Source organism: Pleurodeles waltl, chromosome 10, assembly GCF_031143425.1.
Source record: "Pleurodeles waltl isolate 20211129_DDA chromosome 10, aPleWal1.hap1.20221129, whole genome shotgun sequence".
Lineage (NCBI taxonomy): Eukaryota > Metazoa > Chordata > Amphibia > Caudata > Salamandridae > Pleurodeles > Pleurodeles waltl.
Genome location: NC_090449.1, coordinates 822,397,160 through 822,424,349, shown reverse-complemented (window position 1 = coordinate 822,424,349; position 27,190 = coordinate 822,397,160). Strand labels below are relative to the sequence as shown.

Genomic DNA, 27,190 nt, shown 5'->3' with positions numbered 1-27,190 from the left:
TTCGACTTGCACGAGGCAGGGACAGTCTCAAAAGCGGCATCTCACGTTCGTTTGAATCCTGGCTTGGTAATTCTTTTGGAGATGAAATTGAACGCTTCAGGTGCCTGGAGCTAGTTGTTGGTTGCCTGACACGCTGTGTGGATGAAGTATGATGCTGCTTTGCACATAACTGAAATATATTACTCACAATAATGTTTTAATTTCCTCAGGGAAATTCGGCGAAATAGAAGGATCTGTTTCCTATTCATATTTTGAATTGATGGGCATATTGTAAAGCTCCAGCCAGCCAAGCTTCGAAAAATGTGCTGCACCTTCCAGTGCACAGTCGGTTTGTTTTTGTACATCAGTGCCTCACAGCAGAGCCCTCTGAATTAAGAGAATGGTCGTGTAGATTAGATTTGCAGTGAAAATACTGAGGAGGCTTAATTAAACCACATTCTGTGGAAATCCTTTTTTTATTACAATTACATTTCTCCTATCAAGTCTGTTTGAAAAATGGTAGGCAGTGTATATCTTAGATCTGAATTTTATTTTACAAAAAATCCCTTTCTAAAAAGTAGCGGCCCAGAATGTAGGTTTAGGTTTTAACACAACCCTCATCCAAACCTCTCTCCTTAACTTCTAGCCCTTGCCCTTTCACCTTCAACCGCAGACCGCACCGTTGCATAATTCCTTGGACCAGTCCCTTATTCTAACCCTAAATGATAACCCAAATCTTAAACCGTCCCAAAACTAACCTCATACTTCAGCCTTACTCCAACCTAACTCTTGCTTCTAATTTTTGCACTAACCCCACCCCTTATTTTAACTCTTAGCATTCTTTTACCTTCATCCATAACCCAGCTCTTACTGTGGCCATAATGTGCCTCACTAGCCCTTTTATTGAACCATGTCCCTAGCCCCACACTGTCCCCAGCCCTTACTATAACTCTTGTGTTGATCACAACCCATTTTAATCTTTTATCATTCGTAGTTCTTTTTATATTATAAAGCTAATGTGCATCTTTAAAAACCCATGCTTATTTTGATTGTTTTTTTTCATTTTTTAAAACGCCCTTTAAACACAATCGTTTGCGTAATTATGATGTTTCAACTCTGGGTTTTGTGTAGCTACTTTTATTGTACTTATTTTTCCCTTTTACTACAATACTGTTTCTGCGGTAAGATATGCTTTTTAAATTTTTCAGTTTATGGTTTGGTAGATAATGCCACTGGAGAGTAACAAAAACCTCAGTGCCATCAATTAAAATTTCAGCAATCAAAACAAGGTGCACGTTTTTTTTGTTTTTTTTTTAAGCGGAATATATTTTGTGGGCAGTCAGACATTGTTTTGGCATCTGTGTATTTTGACAGCAGGGCTGAGAGCTATCGAAGTATCACTAAACTGTCGGTTACCAATAACTTTAGCCTGGCAGTATTCTTCGCCAGCTGTGCCCTTTATGCGAGAACTGGAGCCGGATTTCTTAGCTAACAAGACAAATGGCTGGTCAGCGTGCCCACGGAATCTTGGCATGAATGAACCAACACGATATGTCATTCATCAGCAGAGGTGCTAAAGAGAGAGGACCAATTTCTGTCACAGATGGGAATCCACTCAGGAAAAGGAAATGCGCATTCACAGAGCCTGTTGGTATGGTATAATGCAGGGCACGTGCAGTCAATCACGCTCACAGAGTAACATAAATGCCACGCAGACTAACGGGCACGTAGCTAAAGTGCACAGGCAGATAACACGTGCAGTCACAGATAGCATGCACTCGCAGCGGCGTAACTAAACTTGAGGGCCCCCTGCAAAGTACCTGAAGCCCGACCCGCCCTCCCCCGGATTCGGTCAGGGGCCTGCTGCCGTGCACAGTGTTCTGTGCTGAGGGGGTCTCCTGGAGTCTTGCTCCCTCACCCCTCCTCCCCCCGGGGTGCTACGGGGGCCTTTGTTACACCACTGTGCAATCGTGTACACAGTAGTGTCGCAAGCCAGTGACGGAACTGGTCGCCGGACACTACCATTGTGGCAAAAACTGTAGGGGCTAAATAGCCCAATGTTATCTATGTGTTCCCCCCCCTACTGTAGCCACCTGTTGTGGTATGTCTGAGGTCACGGGGTACGAGAGATAAATAAAGTGTGTGGCCCGGGGTGTGGCAGAATACAGCACAACACTGAAAGTAATGTTTCAGGAGTGGATAAAGTGTCTGGTAGTTGCAGCCCTGAGCCACGTGGTATAAGACCATCAGTGGGTGTACCGAATTGTTATTTTCATGCGCCGGTGTCAGAAGCCTCCGACACTACATGTTTGGTGACCTGCCATGCTGATCCCTTGTGGCGGCCACATGGGTCGACGCCTTGTGGTGCTGCCTGTCCTGCTGCGGTGAGATACGGCACTGCACTGCTGCATGCGGCCATCCTTGCCTGTACCGGCAGAGACTGCCGTGTGGAAGCCTGCCTGCACGTGCAAGGCCTTATCGTGTGCGGTGGGCACACTGCACTCTGCACGCCTTTGAGGTAGGACCCGCCCACCCCGCCTGGAAGAATGAAGTCTTCTGCTGCCACAACGCTGGTTTATGGCAACTGCCGTCCACGTGGCTTTCTGCTGATCCACGGCCCCTCTATCTCCGAGGCCTGCCAGTGCACGTGTTCTGGGCCCCGTTCTGGTCCCCACTAGACTGTGCTGACCACCCCAGCTCTATGCCAGGCAAGTGTTGATCCAGTATCTACAGTGCCATTTCAGCGGCCCTGTGTCTGGTCTCCCTGACATATTACACACTTCTGTGCCCTCACCATGTCGACAATACCACCTGTTGAGCATTTCCTTGTTGACGGTGCTCCTTTTGCTCAAGCCCCTAGGTGGAGAGACTAGGTGGAGAGGGTCCTATTATTTTTTGAAGCCACCAAGGTGGATGACGCTCAGAAGCGCGCAATGCTCCAACACTTGGGAGGCAAAGACATCTACAAGATCTCCAAGAACCTCCTGGAGGACACCCCCAAGTCGCATACTGCTCTGATTGCTGTCCTTAACAGACATTTTGAGCCTGTGGCAAATACCGATTATGAGCACTTTGTTTTTAGGCAAGCTCACCAGCAAGCAGAAGAGTCAATCGACTCGTTCCACATGCGACTGGGAGATTTGGCCAGTACCTACAGGTTCGCAGACGAAGTGGAGGAGATAAGAGGACAAATAATCTAGGGTTGTGCATCGGTAAAGCTCAGAGAATGGATCCTAGAAAAGTCGTGGAGGTCACTCCCAGACATAATCATGATGGGATGCACAAAATAACTGTCTAGGCCAGGGCGTCTCTCATGGAGGCAACCCTACAGAGACCGATAAAGGAGGAAACTGTCAACACCGTCACCTCTCCTGCCAGAAAGACCAAATACCGCCCAAATAAACCACTGATGAGACAATGCGGATATTGTGGCGGCCCGTCACACAGACCTTCAGAATGCCCGGCAAGGGGAAAGAAATGTGCGGGCTGTAGAAAGTTAAATCACTTTGTGAAGGTATGCAGGTCAAGCAAAGCCCGAACTGGTAGCGCATCTATCAACATGGCGACTGGTAAATCAGAATATGGCAGCGTGTTGCCAGCGGATGACGATGAAGCCAGGGAGCACGTCATTCACTCATTTGCCGTCGGAAACACAGCACAATCATCAACAAAATTACCAAAGTGCCAAGTCCAAGTAGGCACCCATGACATTCTAGCTGTTGTTGACACTGGAGCATCAATACACATCCTAGCTGCCGAAGAACTCCGCCAAATGAATCCAGCCCTGTGTTGAACAAAGCCAAAATCAAAGTATATGCCTATGGGCAAAGCACACCGCAGGCTTTGAAGGGAGTGTTTCAAACTACCATCACATACTAATCCAAAGTCATCCCTGCAAGAGAATACGTAGATGAAGAAGGACATGGGATGTTGCCGGGTTGCAAAGCAGCGGAAGGACTAGGAGTAGTCACCTTCGCGTTCAACATACATCGGGAATCACTGACAGAGCTACTTGACCAGTATCAGAGAGTATTTGAAAGGATCGGATATCTGAAAGGCAAGGAGGTGAGGCTGCATATTGACAACACTGTGCAACCTGTCGCCCTTCGCCACAGGCGTATCGCGTTGCACCTACAAACACAGGTGGAAAAATAGTTAGAACATCTGGAGAAAGCAGGCATCATAGAAAAGGTGACAGGACTGACGCCGTGGGTCTCGCCCATCATTGTTGCATGGAAACCCAAGCAACTAGGGGAAGTCCGCATCTGTGTGGATATGCGCATCCCAAACGTCGCCATCAAAAGAGACAGACACCTAACACCTACAATCGACAATATCATAAGCGAACTCAGTGGATCCTGTTGGTTTTCAAAACTTGACCTACGATCCGGATACCATCAGCTAGTACTGTCCAAGGAGTTGCGTTATAGCACAATGTTTTCTACTCACATAGGGTTGAGGAGGTACAAACACCTGAACTTCAGAATCTCAAGTGCCGCTGAGGTCTTCCAAAATGTGATACACAAGTTACTAACCGACCTGCCAGGCACAATCAATGTCAGTGATGACATTCTAATCCACACAATGACCATAGTGGAACATCACTCAAGACTCAAAAAGGAACCACACCAAATCCAGGAATCTGGTTTAACATTGCATCGCAACAAATGTGAGTTCTTAACAGACTAGATACAATTTTTTGGATACATATTTTCCGCCAATGGAGTGGCGCCAGACCCTGCAAAAGCGCAAAATGTCAAAGACGCACCCCACTCCCACCTGTGTGACCGAAGTGAGAAGCTTTCTTGGCATGGTAAACTACTGCGGTCGTTTTTATCAAAGACTTGTAATCTCTTACTCAGCCCCTCCGAAGGTTGACCAAGTCGTCAGAATTGTGGGCGCAGGACTCGACTCAACAAGCAGCATTTGACGCCATCAAAGTCACTTTGTCAAGTGACACGACCCTAAGATACTTTGACCCCAGTAAAGAGACCAAAATCGCAGTCGATGCAGGGCCGAAAGGACTAGGAGTCCTGCTGCTCCAGAAAAAAGAGGGTAGTGACTGGCCCCCAGTAGCTTTAGCCAGCAGATCTCTAACCGAGACAGAACAAAGATATTCTCAAATAGAGAAGGAAGCAATTGCCGTGCATTGGGGCTGTAGTCATTTCCATCTCTACGTGTACGGTCGTCCTTTTCTAGTAACGACTGACCATAAACCTTTCATACCCCGGTTCAATGGCACAGCAGCAAAACCTCCTCCCAGAATAGAGAAATGGCTGCTCCAATTACAGGACTACAGATGCCAGTTGGAGTATCATCCCGAATCTGACAACCCTGCTGATTACTTGTCAAGACATCCCCGAGAAGCTTCAGACAACAAAGTGAGTGACACACAGGAGATGGAGGAGTATGTGAAGTACATCTCTGACAGGTCCAGGCCTCTACCCCTCTCGGTGGCTGATGCTGTCCAAGCAACAGCCAATGATGAGTGTCTCCAGAAGGCTTTGACTGCGATCCAGACCAACCAGTGGCATTTGGTGAAGAAACAACTACCCAGTCTTACCTCTAGTTCTCAATGTGTCCTAGAAAGACTCTACAATGTGCGAGGTGAACTCACAGCTGATGCTGATGGATGTCTTCTCAGGGGATGCAGGATAGTCATACAGTCATATCTCACCACTAGAGTGGTGCTGCTAGCTTACCATGGCCACCAAGGTATGGTCAAGACTTAAAGTCTCCTGAGGTCCAAGGTATGGTTTCCCCTCATTGACGAACAGGTGGAGAGCGCGGTGAGGTCGTGCGAATGGTGCCAATCGTCTGGAGAGCCCAGCCGACCTCCTCCAGTTGAAACCGAACCCAGTCCAGAGTCCCCTTGGGTATCTGCTAATCTCGATTTTGGAAGCCTCACAGATGTCTGTCACACTATGGTCATGATAGATGATTTCTCTAAATATCCAGAAGTAGAGATCATACATGCCCTCATAGTCGAAGTAGTCATACCTCGCATTGAGAAAATGATGGCCACTCACAGTCTTATCTCTGAAATCAAGACAGACAACGGTCCTCTATTTCAGAGTCAAGAACTGGCAGAGTATTTTGAGAATGTTGGTGTTTGACATTGGCGGATTACACCTTGGTGGCCTCAGGCCAACGGTGAAGTGGAACACTTCATGCGAACCCTAAATAAAGTAAAACGGATTGCTCATGCCAGTGGTCAGAACAGTGATTATGCCATATACTCATTCCTGCGGAACTACCGCCAGACTCCCCACTCTACCACTAATCAAGCTCCAGGGCTTGCAGTATTCGGGAAAGCTGTAGCCAACTCGATCCCACACCACCGGTCCTGGGCCCCTGCGCCCATAAATCCTGACCGAGTCCAAGATAGAGGGTCATCCACGAACTGCTACGCAAATCGACCACGGCGGGCCAGACCCTCCAACCTCAAAGCTGGAGGCATTGTACTTTTGAAGGAACTGTCTATCAGCAGCAAGTTCCGCATGCCTTTTGATCCTAACCCTTGGACCGTCATTCGGGGGAATGGATCTGTGGTTGTGGTGCACCGTGGCGCCGACACCTTAATACGCAATGTGTCTCTTTTTAAAAGGTTTAATTCTCCAACCAGTCCAAGTTGAGATCCTGACCGGACAGCAGCCGACGATGATGGTTTGTCTCTCCCTGACGGGGACATTGTGGATGAACACGGCCCTAAAGGACCTGGCGATGTCCCACAGACCTCTGATCCAAGTGGTGACCCGTCAAGTGATCCTGGGCACAACGCAGACCAAGGAAGGTCGCTAGTCACCCAATATACTTTGCGCAGCAACCCAGCCCCCTCTGTGAGACTACGTGATCACCTCTTAGAAGTGTGACTTACTATTCTATATCTCAGTTTGTTGTTTTAATTTTAGGAGGAATGTAGTTTTGTCAGCCAGTGACAGAACTGGTTGCCTGGCATTACCATTGTGGCAAAAACTGTAGTGGCTAAATAGCCCAATGTTATCTATTTGTTTTTCCCCTCCTACTGTAACCACCTGTTGTGATATATCTGAGGTCAGGGGGTACGAGAGATAAATAAAGGGCGTGGCCCTGGGTGTGGCAGAATACATCACAACACTGAAAATAACGTTTCAGGGGCTGATAAAGTGTCTGATAGCTGCAGCCCTGAGCCACGTGGTATCTAGACCATCAACCAGTGTACCGAGTTGTTACCACACGCCAGTGTCGGAAGCCTCCGACACTACATACGCAAAAGTGAATGCATGAGCGTGCCTATTGATGGGTTAATGAGTGTGTATATAAGGATGAATTAATTGCCATACATTAATTGAGTGGCAGGATGTACAAACCACGTATTTTGGTTTTATGATTTAATATTTTGGTTTTGTTATGCTGCATTCAAGATATTTGATATGTGCACCTCTCTGTGTAGCGAAAATAATAAAGAATTAAATAAAAAAAATTCCACCACTTCTGTGCCACATATTCTGCACAAAATGTGTGTCTGAATAGTCAAAACATTTTTTTTTACGTTCACCCAGAAGGAGAGCGCCTATAAACACATTTTTTAAGTTCACCCAGAAGGAGAACACCTATAATGGATTGTGCACAACAATTTAAAAAAGCATTTGCAGTGCAATAGGTCTCGCATTTGCGAGAGTTAAAGCTACTGATGTTGTAAATGCCTAATTGGACTTTTCTTGCCACATAAACTGGTCAACCCTGCCTCATAATTTGATCCTTTGCTGCCACATAATTCCAGTGACCTGCATATAACTGAAGCACTTCCATTTACCTTCCTCCTCGATCTGCAGCAAAAAATGAAATTGTTTTAATTAAACATCCTAATTTAAATCTGCCATGCCAATTACAATAGAATACCCCTTTAACCACCCGACCAGCAGAGTCGCTGGATGGCTAACACAATTCAATTATTATTATTTTTTAAAAGACACAAGACGGCCACGGAGGAGTAACGAGAAATATACTAGAAGTGTCACCCAAACATATCAAGAGTGTTTAAACAGTTGACCTGAATCATGGTCATAATTGCAATAAAGAGAGATTAATAAAACATATATAATTATCATGTAAGCCCAATAAAAACCTTTATCAGAACAACACGTTGAATAGCAGCGCTATGCTCGACCTAAAAAGGAGACTGCTTCCATTGGTATGTTGGAGAAACAAGGAGGACATCTCCATCTGGTAACAAATATGTGTGACCTGTGCAAAGCAATTATTTGCTAAAATGCCATGCAAAGAGCTATTGATTTTTTTTTAAAGCATTATGCCACAAAACTGTTGGTCTGTTTTCATAACTTTGTCCTACAATTTATCTTAGCAAGTCAACAGTTTTCTGATAATTCTGAAGATTGCACAAAATAAAGCACGAGTCAACATGTGTGCAGAATTACTTTAAGGAAAAGGGGCACAATTGCTAATATGGCTTTAGAATACGTCACGTACTCAGCATGTTTTAAATAAAATCTACTTCTATATGTGTTGTCTATCTCACATGGGTTCATTTAATCTGCTAAGATTTTTTTTTTCCACTAGCGTAAACATGTTAAGAGTTTGTGGAGTCTATGGTCTGTAGCTGGATTTGTTTATACAGAGACATTCAGATACCTTTCATTACACATGCTCTATCCAAACGAAAAAACAGAAGAATATTTTGACAGAAACAATACATACTGACATGCACGCGCACTCTCTCACCGACTAAACTTACTTGACATGGCTGCAGTAACATTCATGCTGAGACGTGCCCCATCAAAACAGTGCTGGAGTTAAAAGCACGTGAAGGAGTGCCCACCTCGTCTATAACACACGTCTGGAATTAAAGTTTGCCAATTATGTTGGTTGTTTGAGAACCCTTCAATAGCAAGCATATGTAAATTCCATTTATATAACCTCCCACGAACAGGGTCGGCATTAGCAGCCCCATGCTGTTTTATATACTTAAATAATTTATGCTTTTAGAAAAACTGCAGGTACAGCATCAGAATGATAGATATGTGCAAATCAGATTACTTAGCATCACATGCAAAGTAATTTAGCTCTGAAAAAGAACTCTTTCCGAGATGAACCAAGAAGACATCTTGTTGAGGTCTCTTCCCCTTCGAGCATGCACAGTGACAAAATGCTAATCATAACAGCCATACTTAGTGCTTCTCTAAGACCCCTTCCTGAATACCCATGGTGAGTTTGTGTCCCTGGTTTTTAAAGAGCAGCACGCATTTTGAGAGGCATTTTGGAGTCAATTTGAACGCGCATGATAAGCCCCAAGCTGAATTTTACACCCACAGTTGAGGCTCTAGTCAGACCTCTACTGTATAAATCCAAGAGCTTATCCTGACCTCTAGGTAAATCCTACCGTAAAACTTAATTACTCACGGAATATTTCCTGCAGCCTTCTCATATAATGGGACGAGCCACTCTGTTGTCCTGATGTTACAACTCTAGATGAGGATCTATCAATATGAGTTCCTTTTTCAAGATTTGTGCGTGCCTTTAGCAAACTGGTAGTCAATAAAAGCGCTCCAATACCTCCGATCGAGTTCACGCTGCATGAAATTTCAAAGTGCTATGGCCGCCATGGAATGCGACGTAAACGAGAGACAAAAGAAAAATTAGTACACCCACACCAAAGTATAAAGCTGATCATGCAATAATCCATGTAGCAGGGTTAGTCTGCAAGGCGGTAACAAACCAGCCTCAAGGTGGGACAAACATAAGGCATTTACCAACAAAATTAAGGAATGTTTGAAAGGCAGGCCCAGGAACGAATTAATGTGATGGAAGTGAGATGGGCATGGTTGAAGCCCACAGTATAGATTACAACATGTTGAGAAGCAGTGCTTGCGCGCTGCTATGCTCAACCTAAAATGGGCTTCTGGCTGACACAGGTGGTGTACTCTGTGAAAAGAGATGACGTTAACACGCGTTCTTTTAATTTGTCATGCTTTGAAGTACAAAGTAATTAAAGCACTTGTCTCACCTCATCATGTATGCTGTCGGACAAGCACCGGTTTAATATAACTCACAAGGAAATTCAGTACTAATTGTTCAACGTCTAAACCGCATGTCATACATTCCTTCCTCGTAAGGTCAGACTACAAAGCCTACAGTTTTGCATTCCAATCCACACCTTTTCTTTTTCGTGCATGTCCATATTTGCTGTGTCATGCAAAAGTGCATCAAAGTCAAAAATGGGAAGGGAAATATTTTGGACTATGCACAGTGAAAAAAGTTAGCAAAACAAAGGAAAAAAGTAAGATGTCTATCACTGTCATCTTAAGGATTTTGGGGGCATCTGTTTGAAACAACTTTGTATTTTCTTACTCATTTGCTGCTACTTAAAACCTCGTAATGCCAAACAGTATTGAATAATATATTAAATATTGAGAGAGAGAAAGAGACAGAATGGATATAGAGATGGTTTGCTTTTCAAGAACTCCTTAGACGTTGGGGCACTGACCAGGTTTCCCACTTTGCCCATGCCTTAAAACATATCTGTTCCTTATATTAAGATGGATGCAGAGATAGGCTCAAGAATAACTGAATAGGATTAGAAGTCAGACAGGTAGAGTGTTGACTGCAGAAAGGAATAGTACTTCTAGCGCAAGAGGCCCTTTGCAAGAAAAGTTGTCTTTTTTAGTGTTTGCAGAGTCTTTCTGGAGACAAAATTGTGATTTGTGCTGAAAATTCTTACATTGTTCCTGATTAGAGACATTAATGTGAGGCAGTTCAGAGACCACATCAGGATGCCCACTGAAGAAGCAGAAACAAAGATGCGTGATAGAAGGCATTTCTGGTCTCTTGGGAATAGGGTCGAGAAAGGGATCATAAATCTGTTAGAGACAATGGATAGCAGGATGTGGGGGGTGATGGAACAAAGAAGGGGTCCAAGCCCCCACACTGAAACAAACAGGAGAGGACCTCAAAATCACCTTGTTAATGTTAGTATAAGGCAAAAAGGATTCTGTTGATGGATTGTATCAAGAAGAAGAAATTGAAATATTTAGGAGTGAAACCTGTTGGCTTTGTCTATGCTTTTTTGGCTTATCTAGCTAATACGGAAGCATGCATCTGCAACAGTCATCTTGGAATCCATTGTAAAACATTACAGAATGCATGGAAAGGTGGAGACGTTCACATCCATGGTAGTCCCTGTTGAATGCAGTTCGTAATATTTTACAAAATACAGTTCAGAATATATGTTGTGAATGTATACACATGTTCCTTGGCCATCTTTGACTTATTTTGGTTTATTTTCATAAATCCTCTTAAAAGAAAGTCACCATGGATGCACGTGCATCCACGGCGGACATGTTTGAATGGGATTTTTTAAAATAATACAAACCCTTCACAGATGCTCGTCACACTGGCACTCATACGGACAAAGAGAGGCGTAGGGGCCAGACAGGATGAAGAGGCAGCAGATTACTCTGGCGGCAATAGCACCAAAATAGTTCACATTAGCTCAGACTTTCCATAGGAAAGGCACCTTTTGCTTTCTTAATAATTTTGGTGATGTTTGCAAATTGTCGCAAAACTTATTCAAAAAAGGCCCACCACTTTGGCTCTGACATGGAAAGATTTGTGCTGATTCATCAAGTGAAGGCGAAGAAAGGAGTCCAAAATGTTAACGGGAGGTTTGCTCTCAGATGCACAAAAAACAACTTGACAGAATTACACCAAACTTTACATTAAGGTAGAGCTTTACTGTAAGATGTTCTTTTTGTTTTGTGTGTTACTTCTTTCAGTAGATTTCAAGAAATAAAGGTTCTCAAGGTAAAAAGGGGTTAACAGCCAGGAAGAATATTATATCTACATTGTTGGTGTCCATATATTCTCTGATTTGCCAATTTAACAGGGATTGGTCAATCCTGATTGACTGGTCACAGCATTTTGTGGCAGCAATTACAGGTGTCCTGAAAATAAAACAAAAAATATATAAGGTGAAATGAGTGCACCCAGAACCCCAGGGGCATGTGTTTGGTGGGAGGCAGAGGTGGATTCCAAAGGGACCCCTTTGAATGACATGCCACAACATGTTGTGGCAGCCATTGTCAGGGTTAGGGACATGGTGCCCATTGCTTTGTGGTGAAAGTCTGATTATGAGGGTTGCACAAGCAATTGTAGTCTCAGCGTAAATTGTTTGTTGTTGGTACCAAACTGATTTTAGGAATTGCAATGTGTTCTATGGTGATTTTACCCCGTAAAAAATGCTTATACACTGCTGGGGTTAGATGAACCATGTTTGAGAGAGAACCGATTTTTCTCATGTTTTTGTCATAGAAATTATGGAAGTTGCTCCAGAAGCTAAAATGAAAACACATTTTCTATAAGGTTGCACTATCTTCCTCAGCCATGTGAGAACAAAGTGTTATATTGAGAAAAACATGTACTTCCAACACTAGCAGCAGTCTGCTAATTGATTCCCTATTGTTCTACTGCAGCTTCACTAGAGTGTTCTAATGAACAACTAGAGACAACATTCTGTATTGTGTGACACACCTTAACCCCATCTTGATGGAGTCAAAGCTGAAAAATTGATAGCATTTATTTTAGAAATGAACGAAACAAGGTGGTTAATTTTGTCACGGAAAGTATAGTTAGTGCTTGAGAAAGGGACAATGAGGACAGATTTTCTATAAATTCTCATATATTTTCCTCAGCAATGTCAGAAAAATAGTCTAGTATATTGAGTGATACATGTATTTTGAAATCTCAGCAGCAGCTTCTCAGTTGATGCCCCGGTTTTCTACTACAGCTTCACAATAGCTTTCTAATGAGCAGCTAGAATGCTGGGTCCTCCAAACTGTACAGCAGGGGCTACTCCAAGTTCTTTCTACCCTGCTGCACCTTTCACCCTTATCAGGCAACTGACGGAAGACTACATTTCTGTTTTACAGCAGTAAGTGCAGGCCATTTTGGCCATAGGGGCCATAGAGACGTTCCGGCTTTAGAAACAGGGACTGGGGCCCTCATTAAAAGTGTGGAGGTCTTAAGACTGCCACACTCACGGTGGTCAGACTGCGGCCATAGTGATATTCCGACCGCCACATTATGACTGTGGCAGCTCCGCCACGGTTCGACCGCCAGCACCGCAAGGTTGCACCAGTCGACAGCAGTGCTTCCCTCCGGATTACCAGTCCCCTTTCTGACAGCCTTTGCATGGCGGTCAGACTGCCATGCAAAAGCTGCCGGAAAGAGGTGTCGGAGGCACCATGGGGGCCCCTGCACTGCCAATATACTTGGCATGGGCAGGGGCACCCATGGACAGCCCTGTTGTGCTTTTTACTGCCCGAATTGTGGGCAGTGAAAAGCGCGACAGGTGCTGTCACAAGCTATGCACCACAACAATGTTGTGGTGACTTTCCCGCCGGGTGGCGGGCAGAAATGTTGTTTCCATCCGCCGCCTAGCGGAAAACTCGTAAAGCCCTGTGAGCCTCTTAGTGTTGAATTGAGGCCTTTGTTCGATTTTAGTTCTTTGCCCTCTTAACACCTTCCTGCAGAAGGACAAATTCAAGATGCTTGTAGAATCCCTGGTTTTGTCTGCCCTAGATACAGGAAACTAGATGGTATCATTGGACCTGCAGAATGCTCATTTCCACTTATCCACCCTTTAGCTCCACAGATACTCTCTGCCCCTCACAGTGGGCCAGAAGCATTTTCAGTTTATGGTGCCCCTTTCGGCCTCACCAGTGTCCCTTGTATGTTTATGAATGTGATGGAGATCATCGCATCACATCGTCAGAGGTCAAGAGTTCCAGTCTTCCTCTAGCTCAATGACTTGCTGTTGAAGGCGGCCTCACACAGGCAATTAACCTTTTAACATTTTCTGGATTCACTATCAACATACTGAATTTACATCCGACTCCTTTGCAAACCCTCCCGTTCACTGGAGCCATCCTCGTTATGGTACAGTTTTGTGCCTTTCCCCAGGATTGGAGAGTGCAGGACATTCAGCTATGATTCCAATGTTTCAGCCTCTGTCCTGGATTTAACTGAAGATGACTCTGAGGCTACTCAGACTGTTGGAGATGTAGGGCTCTACGCCTTCGGAACAAGTTGAATCATGAGGGCTTTCTCTGCTTGTGAACCATCTGGCAAGGTCTTTAAATGCCAGGGTGGAAAACTCAGCCATTGACGCTTAGCAAATCCTGAATGGAAGTTACACCTAAACTTGGTGCAGGGTGTCCTCTAGCAAAAGGGTGAACCCTGGTTCGATCTTTTCACAACCACTGAGAATGCACAATGTCAATACTTTTACACACTGGAGTTGCTAAGAAGTGGAGATCTGGACTCCTGTCTGCTTTTCCCCTACTGACTCTTTTGTCTCAATTTCTGAAAAAGATCATTAACCACTGGACCTAAGTCAATTTAGTGGCGCCGGATTGGCCCAAGAGAGTGTGGTACCTGAAGCTTATGGGTGTGAGTATCTGTCCTCTGATTGAGCTGCTCCTCAAAGGAATTTTCTGTTGCAGCAGCAGGAAAGAGTCTTGAATGTGGGCTTGCAAAACCTGAACCTCCTTACATGGATATCGAACGGCTGCAGTTGATTTAATTTAATCTTCCTCCAGAGGCTGTTGATGTTATCTTGTCAACTGGATGCCATTCCACAAAGTAGTGTATGATGAGCACTGAAACAAGTTTGTGGATTGCTGGTACAACCATCAGGTGGGCCCATTATAGGCAAAAGTGTTGGGTGTTTTGTTTGCCCAGCAAGGACTTCCCGAAGCACTGTTAAAGGTTACTCTTCAGCTCTTTTGGCATTTTCGTTTTTGCGAGATCATACTTCTATGTTCAAATCATCTGTTGTGGTAAGATTTGTTAAAGGTTTGACACACATGTTCCTGCCAAAGTTCTTTAAAGATGCCACAGTGGTACCTGAACCTTTTTGAGCCTATGCACAAGTGTCCACTCTGACGCTTGACCTTGAAAACGGTCTTTCTGGTTGCAAAAATGTCCGCTTTTTGCATGAGTGAGCTGCAGACACTCTCTGACTAACTTGTTATACAACTATTCTTTCCCATACAAACTTGTGTTAACTCAGGGTCCATTTTTTCCAGAAGTAGTGATACCTTTCCATGTTGAGTAGGCTATCTCCTTTCTAGGATTATTTGCCCTGCATCATCCCTGGAAAGAGATGGGATACTGCTTTGACAGTCAGGTCTGTAGGAATGGACATTTTACCCATTTGGTCCTGCAAGACTTTTTGGTCTGAGCCATTCAAAAGACCCACCACCTTGGGAGGGAGTGCTTTGGTATTCATTCACAAGGTGAGGAATTTGCAGTTAGAATTATTCATCAAGAGAACAATGTACTTACATTCGGAAATGCTCTTTGTGGTGGATATTCTTTCTCACTGCAGATTTCTCCCTCTCCCTGCGCAACCACCACATCCTCGTTCTGTAGAATGGATGTTTTTTTCCATCCAGAAAGGTGCTAATCTAGATAACTGCACACTGATCATACCAATTTCCTGGTGGGCTCTGCAGCTGAGGGTCCAGGAAAGTCTGCAAAAGAACCTGATGTCAACGCTCATGGGTGGCTCATTTATGTGGCTATGTTTGTTATTTCTGGAGCAGAGTCTCATGATGCAACCTCCCGGCATGGAGGAGTACTGCTTTCTAGGTTTTCTAAATACAGTGATGCCTGGAGACTATTCAGAAGGTGAGTATCTGCAGTTAAGAAGAGTATCCACCAGAAAGTAGCACACAGGCGAGAGATGCTTTCTGTTTTTAAAAACATACTCTTGTGCTCTTAAGCCTTAATTGTACTTTGCTCTGCATTACACTTGTGTTTATTTTAGTTTTAACTTACTTTGCACTGCAGGATAGCTTTCCGGTCTACAGCGGTCTATGCCTTTTGTGCAGAGAAAGCCTTACTTCCAGTCTGCCATCACTCTCAGGTTAGCAGTTCAGCTGCTGTTTTCCAGCCAGCTACTAAAGCTGATGCTGGTGCTCATGCACAGCAGATGCACCAAAGGCAAGCCCGTCTATTCCCGTGAATGCCTGTTTCTCTCCAGGAGCAAAGATCCCTGCCCTTTCCACACTAGAAGATAGATACATTGCTAGGCTTACACAGTTATCTGAAGCCTTACTTCACATTGATATTTTATATAGAGACCAGGTATCCTCAGGTGTTTGCTGTAATGTTTTGTTCCCACTGTTGCTAGAGGCCCTGTGGCATGCTTAGATTGCAAATGCCATTGTGTTCATGATTTACAAAGGGAATCTCACATATGTATGCTATCTTAATTATCCACACTTACCGACATACTCCTACTGACGCTCTGAGCTTGATTACCCATACCTTATATACCCACGCTAGCATGCATTTTGACAGCTTCCTATGCAATGTTATGTCCCTGCCTAAGCATGCTTTTGAAATCTGGGATTTGCTCTCCTCAATGTCACCAGAGGTAGGCTTCCTCACTGAAACATAGCTGAGTTCCATCACTCTATCCGATATCACCTTGGCCCTTCCTGACTACTATTGTTTGCTCAGACTGGACAAAGAAGGCAGGGTAGGTGTTAGTCACCATGATCTATAAAGACTTGACTGATCTCTTCCTAATAAATACTTTACTCACTGACTGGGCTGAGATATGCATCTGAAAAGTCAAAATCTCACCTAATGAATGCTGGAAAGGCGCTTCAGTTTATCGCCCTCCTGGCCCTAAAAAGATTTTAGCCAGTGCCTAACAGAATATATAGCTATTCATGTCATGACATCCCATCAGTTTCTTCTGCTAGGAGATTTTAACTATCATGGAGAGCATCTCCTATATGTGGAGGTTGAACAATTAATTGAGGACTTATCCATGCTTGACTTGTGTCAGAAAGTTAGCGGACCTATGCATGTAGCAGGGCATAACTTCAAGCTAATTTTTACTTATTCTGTATTTCTGACATGTGACCCTCCACAATCCTTACTTTGGACTGATCATTCACTAATTCTTTTCCACATTCCTAAGGCAAACATGGCAGAAAGAGTGGAAAAAGCCAATAATAAAGTATTTAGACACTGAAAAAAAAATACATCTGACTCCTTTTGAGTTTGAGCTTAATACTATTTTCTCAAATTCAGATGTTGATCAAGCCCTGCAAGACTATCTCTACACCATAAACTCAGTTTTTGACAAGTTTGCCTCTCTCAAACCAGGCTATGCTAGTAAACATGGCTATCATGCCCTGATACCTCACTCAGTTAGGAATAGAGAAAACCTCTTGTAAAAGATTAGAGAGACAGTGGTGTCAGACTCACAATCCACATGATAAGGAGGCTTAGAGATCATCTCTTACAATGTATTACAGCAATATTCAGAGAGCCCATAAAATTCATATATCCAATCAGATTGATCAGGCTGTAAACTCACCTAAGGTGTTATTCAAAGCACTTAATGCTTTTTATAAAGCCTCAAGCCTGCTCTCAAGAAGTCCATGCTTCTCAAGCATTGTGATTCCTTGGCAGATGACTTTGATAAAAAAAATTGAAACTATAGATCAGAACTTCCCCAGTCCACCCAAGCAGGCATATGTGGAAAATATCTCTAATCCATCCTCTTCTAATGGTGTTATCAGCCTAGTAAAGTTTAAACCCATCTTGCCTGAGTCCATTCAAAATGCACTTGCATCAGCAAAATCGGGATCTCCTTTTGATATCTTCCCTCCTAGGATCTCTGTGGTCCTTTTAAAACAGCTTTCCCCATACATTCGTTCTTTATTCAACCTTTCAATCGATTTCGGAAAGATTCCCCAGGCCTGAAAAGGGCCGCAGTTCAAACCTATTCAAAAGAAGGCCAATATGCCTCCTACAAATCGTACTATCAACCTATTTCGCTGCTTCCTTTAATGGGCAAGTTGTTAGAGGGACAAATTAACAAACCACTTGTGGACAACCTAGAGACAAATGAAATCCTTGACCCATCACAATCTGGGTTTAGACCCTATCACAGCACAGAGATAACCCTAGTGGCTGTCACAGAGCACACTAGACGTTCTAATGCTGGATTTATCTGCAGCGTTTGATACTGTGTCACACTCTCAGCTGCTCCAAAGATTACAAGGGCTCAATCCATGGGATAGCACTAAAATGGTTTGCTGACTTTATAACAAATCAAACTCAAACTATCATCCTGGGCTCTTATCAATCTAGCACCAAAACATTAGAAAATGGAGTGCCCCAGGGCTCTTGTCTTAGCCCTATACTCTTTAATGTCTATGTTGCACCCCTTGCTAAAATGGTTAAGCCTTTTGGCTTTACAATATCCTATGCTTATGATACACAGCTAATAAATTCCTTTGTTAAATATTTTATTTGAACCAGCAAAGGACCGCTTTTTGGCTGGAATTAAATCAATCGCCACTTGGATGTCTGATAACTACCTCCAGTTAAATACTGGAAGAACAACAATTATGCTGTTTGATAAGGCCCTACAACCGTGGGCCCTGGATTGGTGGCCTTCTGAATTAGGCATGCTCCTTCCCCTCAACAGGTAATCAAGAACTTAGGTGTACGAATTGATCAATCCCTCACTATGAAAGAACAGGTTCTGTTTATTACAGGTACCTGCTTTCATGCCATATACCTGCTGAGGAGAGCCTTCCCTGCCTCTTTCATTGAGGAAAACATTAATACAGGCTCTTGTCATTTCCCATCTGGATAATGGCAATGCCTTATTGGCCTCTGCAAATGAGACATTATCTAAACTACAGATTGTCCAAAAAGCCACAGCCTATCTCATCTGCAACCTTCTATTCTGGGTGGCTTCTGCTCTCCTTCTACACTCCTTACACTGGCTACCAATTTGGAAAAGAATTATCTTTAACATTTGCAACCTAACCCATAATTCTTTGACTGGGAAAGGACCCACCTATTTATCTGCAAGGCTCCCCCATCACTGTCCTGCTAGACGTTTGAGATCTAGTGACAGGGCTTTGCTTACTGTCCCCCAGTTCAGAAAGTCTCATACTGGGGCAGATCTTTTTCCTACCTAGCCCCTATCTACCGGAATAAGCTGCCTTATTATGTTTGAACTTGCGCTGATAATGCCAAACTCAGGAAATTATGGAAAATAGTGCTATTTTAATTATTTTTCTCCTGCTTGTGTCTCTGCTTTGCGCTGAGATAACCCTCCTGGGGTGATTCATGCTCTCTATAAATTAAATGAATAAATGATAATAAAGAGTGTTTCCAAGCTTTATATATTCTCTTATATACAACATAAACTAAGTTTACAAACAAAAAAAATACATTAAATTGACAAGAAGTAATAATTATAATACTGTGACAAATCAGTAATAATTTTTCACTTCTTTACAAACTAGGTGTCACAGATAACAAGGCACCCCAAGTGATTGTAGAATAACATGAATAGCATAGTTGAGCCCTCTGTAGGTTTACAGATGATTATTGTTGAAGGTCTTTAGATTCTTGGGAAACACAATAGTCCTTTTCAGTGGTCTTGTGGCAGTGACAGGATAGGTTGTCCCAGTAGTGAGAGGACCCAGTGCCAAACATGAAGCTGACATCAATCTGATAAGTGGAAGCAGAAAGTAGAAGTCTAAAATGATTTCAGTCATTAATGCAGTTTATGGCTGTAGGAGGCTGGACTGGCTTGTAGTGAGTACCTAGGGGTACTTGCACCTTGCACCAGGCCCAGTTATCCCTTATTAGTGTATAGGGTGTCTAGCAGGATAGGCTGATAGATAATGGTAGCTTAGCAGAGCAGCTTAGGCTGAACTAGGAGACAAGTGAAGCTCCTACAGTACCACTTAGTGTCATATGCACAATATCATAAGAAAACACAATACACAGATATACTAAAAATAAAGGTACTTTATTTTTATGACAATATGCCAAAAGTATCTCAGTGAGTACCCTCAGTATGAGGATAGCAAATATACACAAGATATATGTACACAATACCAAAATATGCAGTAAGAGTATTAGAAAACAGTGCAAACAATGTATAGTTACAATAGGATGCAATGGAGACACATAGGGATAGGGGCAACACAAACCATATACTCCAAAAGTGGAATGCGAACCACGAATGGACCCCAAACCTATGTGACCTTGTAGAGGGTCGCTGGGACTATTAGAAAATAGTAAGGGTTAGAAAAATAGCCCACCCCAAGACCCTGAAAAGTGAGTGCAAAGTGCACTAAAGTTCCCCAAAGGACATAGAAGTCGTGATAGGGGAATTCTGCAGGAAAGACACAAACCAACAATGCAACAACGATGGATTTCCAGTCGAGGGTACCTGTGGAACAAGGGGACCAAGTCCAAAAGTCACAAGCAAGTCAGAGATGGGCAGATTCCCAGGAAATGCCAGCTGTGGGTGCAAAGATGCTGCTACTGGACAGTAGAAGCGTAGGTTTCTGCAAGAACGACAAGGGCTAGAGACTTCCCCTTTGGAGGACGGATCCCTCCCGCCGTGGAGAGTCGTGCAGAAGTGTTTTCCCGCCGAAAGACCGCCAACAAGCCTTGCTAGCTGCAAATCGTGCGGTTGGTGTTTTTGGATGCTGCTGTGGCCCAGGAGGGACCAGGATGTTGCAAATTGCGTCAGGGGACAGAGGGGACGTCGAGCAAGACAAGGTGCCCTCTCAGCAGCAGGCAGCACCCGGAGAAGTGCCAGAAACAGGCACTACAAGGATGCGTGAAACGGTGCTCACCCGAAGTCGCACAAAGGAGTCCCACGTCGCCGGAGAACAACTTAGGAGGTCGTGCAATACAGGTTAGAGTGCCGTGGACCCAGGCTGGACTGTGCACAAAGGATTTCCGCCGGAAGTGCACGGAGGCCGGAGTAGCTGCAAAAGTTGCGGTTCCCAGCAATGCAGTCTGGCGTGGGGAGGCAAGGACTTACCTCCACCAAACTTGGACTGAAGAGTCACTGGACTGTGGGAGTCACTTGGACAGAGTTGCTGGATTCAAGGGACCTCGCTCGTCGTGCTGAGAGGAGACCCAAGGTACCGGTGATGCAGTTCTTTGGTGCCTGCGGTTGCAGGGGGACGATTCCGTCGACCCACGGGAGATTTCTTCGGAGCTTCTAGTGCAGAGAGGAGGCAGACTACCCCCACAGCATGCACCACCAGGAAAACAGTCAAGAAGGCGGCAGGATCAGCGTTACAGAGTTGCAGTAGTCGTCTTTGCTACTATGTTGCAGTTTTGCAGGCTTCCAGCGTGGTCAGCAGTCGATTCCTTGGCAGAAGGTGAAGAGAGAGATGCAGAGGAACTCGGATGAGCTCTTGCATTCGTTATCTAAGGAATCCCAAGAGACAGAGACCCTAAATAGCCAGAAAAGAGGGTTTGGCTACCTAGGAGAGAGGATAGGCTAGCAACACCTGAAGGAGCCTATCAGGAGGAGTCTCTGACGTCACCTGATGGCACTGGCCACTCAGAGCAGTCCAGCGTGCCAGCAGCACCTCTGTTTCCAAGATGCCAGAGGTCTGGAGCACACTGGAGGAGCTCTGGGCACCTCCCAGGGGAGGTACAGGTCAGGGGAGTGGTCACTCACCTTTCCTTTGTCCAGTTTCGCGCCAGAGCAGGGCTAAGGGGTCCCTGAACCGGTGTAGACTGGCTTATGCAGAAATGGGCACCAAATGTGCCCATGAAAGCATTTCCAGAGGCTGGGGGAGGCTACTCCTCCCCTGCCTTCACACCATTTTCCAAAGGGAGAGGGTGTAACACCCTCTCTCAGAGGAAGTCCTTTGTTCTGCCATCCTGGGCCAGGCCTGGCTGGACCCCAGGAGGGCAGATGCCTGTCTGAGGGGTTGGCAGCAGCAGCAGCTGCAGTGATACCCCGGGAAAGGCAGTTTGGCAGTACTAGGGTCTGTGCTACAGACCACTGGGATCATGGGATTGTGCCAACTATGCCAGGATGGTATAGAGGGGGCAATTCCATGATCATAGACATATTACATGGCCATATTCGGAGTTACCATTGTGAAGCTACATATAGGTAGTGACCTATATGTAGTGCACGCGTGTAATGGTGTCCCCGCACTCACAAAGTCCGGGGAATTGGCCCTGAACAATGTGGGGGCACCTTGGCTAGTGCCAGGGTGCCTCACACTAAGTAACTTAGCACCCAACCTTTACCAGGTAAAGGTTAGACATATAGGTGACTTATAAGTTACTTAAGTGCAGTGTAAAATGGCTGTGAAATAACGTGGACGTTATTTCACTCAGGCTGCAGTGGCAGGCCTGTGTAAGAATTGTCAGAGCTCCCTATGGGTGGCAAAAGAAATGCTGCAGCCCATAGGGATCTCCTGGAACCCCAATACCCTGGGTACCTCAGTACCATATACTAGGGAATTATAAGGGTGTTCCAGTAAGCCAATGTAAATTGGTAAAATTGGTCACTAGCCTGTTAGTGACAATTTGAAAGTAATGAGAGAGCATAACCACTGAGATTCTGGTTAGCAGAGCCTCAGTGAGACAGTTAGTCATAACACAGGTAACACATTCAGGCACACTTATGAGCACTGGGGCCCTGACTAGAAGGGTCCCAGTGACACATACAACTAAAACAACATATATACAGTGAAAAATGGGGGTAACATGCCAGGCAAGATGGTACTTTCCTACACAACCTCCCCCCCCCCCCCCAAACGAAGGACAATAAGACTAGCCATGACCTGATGAGTCTTCATTGTCTAAGTGGAAATATCAGGAGAGTCCATCTGCATTGGAGTGGCTACTCCCAGGTCTATGTTCCACTGTATAGTCCATTCCCTGTAGGGATATGGACCACCTCAATAATTTAGGATTTTCACCTTTCATTTGTTTTAGCCAAAGTAGAGGTTTGTGGTCTGTCTGAACAATGAAGTGAGTGCCAAACAGGTATGGCCTCAACTTCTTCAGTGCCCAGACCACAGCAAAGGCCTCCCTCTCAATGGCAGACCAACGCTTTTCTCTAGGGGTCAACCTCCTACTAATAAAAGCAACAGGTTGATCCTGGCCCTCAGAATTAAGTTGTGATAGGACTGCCCCTACTCCTAATTCAGATGCATCAGTTTGGACATAGATTTTTTTTAGAGTAACAAGGGCTTTTCAGGACAGGTGCAGAGCACATGGCCTGCTTCAGCTCCTCAAAAGCTTTCTGACAGCTAGCTGTCCACAATACCTTTTTAGGCATCTTTTTGGATGTGAGGTCATTAAGAGGGGCTGCAATGGAGCCATAGTTCTTAATGAACCTCCTGTAATACCCAGTGAGGCCTAGGAAGGCTCTCACCTGAGTCTGAGTAGTAGGGGGAACCCATCTATAATAGTTTGGATTTTCCCCTGTAGTGGTGCAATCTGTTCCCCACCAACAAGGTGTCCCAGATAAACCACCTTCCCCTGCCCTATCTGGCACGTTGAAGCCTTGATAGTGAGGCCTACCTTTTGCAGGGCCTCTAAAACTTTCCATAGGTGGACCAGGTGATCATCCCAACTGGAGCTAAAGACAGCTATATCGTCCAAATATGCTGCACTAAAAGCTTCCAGACCTTGTAGGACTGTGTTCACCAACCTTTGAAAAGTGGCAGGTGCATTTTTCAATCCAAAAGGCATTACTGTGAAATAGTAATGGCCTCCAATGGTTGAAAATGCAGTTTTAGGTTTAGCATCTTCTGATAATTTGATCTGCCAATACCCTGCAGTCAAATCAAAAGTGCTTAGATACTTGGCAGATGCCAGTGTATCTATGAGCTCATCTGCCCTGGGTATAGGGTGAGCATCAGTTTTGGTTACCTGGTTGAGACCTCTATAATCTACACAAAACCGCATTTCCTTCTTTCCATCCTTGGAATGAGGTTTTGTGCAAGTACCACAGGAGAGGCCCATGGACTTTCAGAGTGCTCAACCACTCCCAGTTCTAACATTTTCTGCACCTCTTGCTTTATGCAGTCCCTGACATGGTCAGGCTGCCTATAGATCTTACTTTTGACAGGCAAGCTGTCTCCAGTATCTATAGTGTGCTCACACCAAGAAGTGGTACCTGGCACAGTAGAGAAGAGTTCAGAAAACTGACCCAGGAGATTTATGCAATGGTCTTTCTGCTCAGCAGTAAGACAATCAGCCAAAACTACACCTTCCACAAGAGCATCTTGTTCTGTGGAAGAGAAGAGATCAGGTAGAGGATCACTGTCTTCTTCCTGTCCCTCATCAGTTGCCATGAGCAGGGTGAGATCAGCCCTGTCATAGTAGGGTTTCAGGCGATTGACATGGAGCACCCTAAGGGGACTCCTGGCAGTGCCTAAGTCAACTAAGTAGGTGACTTCACCCTTCTTTTCAACAATTATGTGGGGTCCACTCCATTTATCTTGAAGTGCTCTTGGGGCCACAGGCTCCAAGACCCACACTTTCTGCCCTGGTTGGTACTGAACCAAAACAGCCTTCTGATCATGCCATTGCTTCTGGAGCTCTTGGCTGGCCTGAAGGGTTTTACTGGCCTTTTTCATATACTCAGCCATCCTTGATCTGAGGCCAAGTACATAATCCACAATATCTTGCTTTGGAGCTTTTAAAGGTTGTTCCCAACCCTCCTTGACAAGTGTTAGTGGACACCTAACAGGGTGTCCAAAGAGGAGTTCAAAGGAGCTGAAGCCCACTCCTTTCCGGGGTACCTCCCTGTAGGCAAAAAGGAGGCATGGTAAAAGGATATCCCATCTCCTGTGGAGTTTTTCTGGGAGTCCCATAATCATGCCTTTGAGAGTTTTGTTAAATCTCTCTACCAGTCCATTAGTTTGTGGATGATAGGGTGTAGTGAACTTGTAAGTCACACCACACTCCTTCCACATGGCCTTTAAGTAAGCAGACATGAAATTGCTTCCCCTGTCTGATACTACTTCCTTTGGGAAGCCCACCCTGGAAAATATTCCCAGGAGGGCCTTTGCCACTGCAGGTGCTGTAGTGGTCCTTAAAGGAATTGCTTCAGGATATCTTGTGGCATGGTCCACTACCACCAAGATAAACCTATTGCCTGAAGCAGTAGGAGGGTCAAGGGGGCCAACTATGTCAACCCCTACCCTTTCAAAGGGAACCCCAACCACAGGCAGTGGAATCAGGGGTGCCTTTGGGGTGCCACCTGTCTTGCCACTGGCTTAACAGGTTTCACAGGACTTACAAAATTCTTTTGTGTCCTCAGACATTCTAGGCCAATGAAACAAGGGAACAAGCCTGTCCCAAGTTTTCATTTGTCCCAGATGTCCAGCTAGGGGAATGTCGTGGGCTAGAGTTAGGAGGAACTTTCTGTACTCCTGCGGAATCACTAACCTCCTGGCAGTTCCAGGTTTAGGATCCCTTGCTTCAGTGTACAAGAGGTTGTCCTCCCAGTAAACTCTGTGAGAGTCACTGACATCCCCATTAGCTTGTTTGACAGCTTGCTGTCTTAGACCCTCTAGTGTGGGACAGGTATGCTGTGCCACACTCAGCTCCTCCCTGGCAGGCCCCCCTTCACCCAAAAGCTCAGCAGTGTCTGCTTCCAGCTCCTCTGGTGTAGGTTCTGCACAGGGTGGAAATTCTTCTTCCTCAGAAGTAGAATCCACTGTAGAGGGAGGGATAGTAGGAAGTGCTTTACTTCTACTAGCCCTAGCTTTAGGGAGCACTTGGTCCATTGTTCCAGGATCCAAGTCACCCTGTCCTTTTTGCTTTTTGGCCTGAGCCCTGGTTAAAGCAAAAATATGCCCTGGGATGCCCAGCATTGCTGCATGGGCCTCCAACTCCACATCTGACCAAGCTGATGTCTCCAAATCATTCCCTAATAGACAGTCTACAGGTAAATCTGAAGCTACCACAACTTTCTTTGGACCAGTAACCTCCCCCCAGTTGAGATTAACAACAGCCATGGGGTGGCTAAGTGTGTTGTTGTGAGCATCGGTTACTTGGTACTGGTGACCAAGTAGGTGTTGTTCAGGGTGGACCAGTTTCTCTATGACCATAGTCACACTGGCTCCAGTGTCCCTGTAGGCCTGAACCTCAACACCATTTATTAGGGGTAGTTGCTTGTACTTATCCATGTTAAGGGGACAAGCAACCAAGGTGGCTAAATCAATAGCCCCCTCAGAGACTAGCACAGCCTCTGTGGTCTCCCTAATCAGCCTTTTATTTTACATAAATAGCACCATGGTTTCTTTTCTTTGTTTTGATTAGAAGAGGATTTGGGCCCACCACCCCCACCAGAGTGTTTTTGTGGGCCTGATTAAGACTCATTTTTAGATTTGTCCCCACCCTTGTCAGAAGACTTACCATCCTTCTTCTTGTTGCCATCTTTGTCACCCCCTGTATGAACTTTTCTGTTCACCCTTGTTCTGACCCATTTGTCTGCCTTCTTTCCCAATTCTTGGGGAGAGGTCAGATCAGAGTCCACCAAGTACTGGTGCAACAAATCAGACACACAATTATTAAGAATATGCTCTCTCAGGATCAAGTTATACAGGCTGTCATAATCAGTAACTTTACTGCCATTTAACCACCCCTCCAAGGCCTTCACTGAATGGTCAATGAAATCAACCCAGTCTTGTGAAGACTCCTTTTTGGTCTCTCAGAACTTTATCCTGTATTGTTCAGTGGTTAAGCCATAACCATCCAGGAGTGCATTCTTAAGAACTGTAAAATTATTGGCATCGCTTTCTTTCACAGTAAGGAGCCTATCCCTACCCTTTCCACTAAATGATAGCCATAGGATAGCAGCCCACTGCCTTTGAGGGACATCCTGTACAACCCAGGCCCTCTCAAGTGCAGCAAACCACTTGTTAATGTCATCCCCCTCCTTATCAGGGGGAACTATCTTGTGCAGATTCCTAGAATCATGCTCTTTTGCAGGATGACTATTGGGAATACTGCTGCTGCCACCATGGGTTTCTAAACCCAGTTTCTGTCTCTCCTTCTCTACTTCTAAGGACTGTCTATCCAAATCCAGCTGTTGCTTCTTGAGCTTCAGTCTGGTTTGTTCCACTCTCAATCTATTGAGTTCCCTTTCTAACAATCTGTCATCAGGGTGGGTGGGAGGGACATGTCTTGAAACAGAAGTATGGTGAGAATGGACAGAAGGAGACCTGTCCCTTACATAGGGCACCCTAACAGCTTGGTTAACAGAAACATCAGTTCTACTGTGGTGAGAATGAATGCTCTTGCTATGATGTGAGACAACACTATCTGTATGGTGTGACTCAACATCAGTACCAACTATGCTAGACTGTCTAGT

At 44.9% G+C, this 27,190-nt stretch overlaps 1 protein-coding gene across 2 annotated transcripts in view; it reads left to right on the top strand.

The window, feature by feature from the left end:
• Positions 1-27,190, top strand: part of ULK4 (unc-51 like kinase 4) — a 1,615,551-nt gene that overhangs the window by 1,164,773 nt on the left and 423,588 nt on the right. The gene's annotated exons all lie outside the window — the stretch shown is intronic.